We start from the raw sequence: 1,007 nt of genomic DNA, 5'->3' as shown, positions 1-1,007 counted from the left end.
TACTTTGTTAGTGCTGCTTGTCACAAAATAAAATTTTGGCCCAGGGTATAGGTCAGAAGTTAGGAAATAATTTTTGTTCCTTCAGTCACACTAGCTGAAGTTCAGCTTTCTTACCCACCCCCTCCCCACCCCACCCCCCTTTCCTTAGTTAATTGGTCATTTGCCAGTAGTTTGCAGCACAGACTGTGGACTGTACATGCTGTCTGCAGGGAAAATCACAAATGCAAACCAAGGCAACCAGCAGTGCCTGGTGCTGGGGGCACTGGCATTGCAATGCAGGCCTTACCTGAAATGCTGGTGCAGCCTTCATCGCCTTTCATTAGCGTTGTACCTAGTGCAGACTTGAGGATGTTTGTATATGAAAATGAAAGATGATGGATGTCTTTACCTGTGAACCTTATAGTGTTAGATTATAAGGTTGCATGCTATTTCTGCCTAGAGGGACTAGAACTATGCTATTTTACAGGACAGACTGGACAAACTGGGACTGGACCAGAGCTCCTGCAGCATTCTGTTCCTGAACACGAAGGCAATGAGAATTGAGGGAGGAGAGCGCACGGGAGGAAAAAGGACTGTAGCCAGTGGGTGTCCACCCTGGGTAACTGGATTTTGTGGCTGTTTCTGTCCCACTGTTTTGTGCAAAGTGTGCCTGGTTGCTTGCAGTGTCCCGTGGTGTGCTCCCATCCTGGGGAGCAGGACCTGCTGTCCAAAGCGGTCCCGCAGTCCTCTCCGTCAGCAAAACCTGCGGGCGGGACACGTAAATAGCTGACAAACCACTAAGTATTACTAAAGATGCCTTTAGCTTTACAAAATAGACGCTTCTGACAGGAATTCCTCTCCTAAGGTATCCTGTTTGAGCCCGGGCTGGGAGAGGAGCGGGGTGCTACACGCCGTGTGCAGAGATGCCCCAGGCCGGCGGCGACCCCCCCGGGCGTGCCCGGCGGCGGGAGGCGGAACCCCGCGGGGGCAGCGGAGCTCCGCGGGGCCGGGCCGGGCGGGGGCGGAGC

This window comes from Rissa tridactyla, chromosome 4, assembly GCF_028500815.1.
Source record: "Rissa tridactyla isolate bRisTri1 chromosome 4, bRisTri1.patW.cur.20221130, whole genome shotgun sequence".
Lineage (NCBI taxonomy): Eukaryota > Metazoa > Chordata > Aves > Charadriiformes > Laridae > Rissa > Rissa tridactyla.
Note: the sequence above shows the minus strand (reverse complement) of the source record.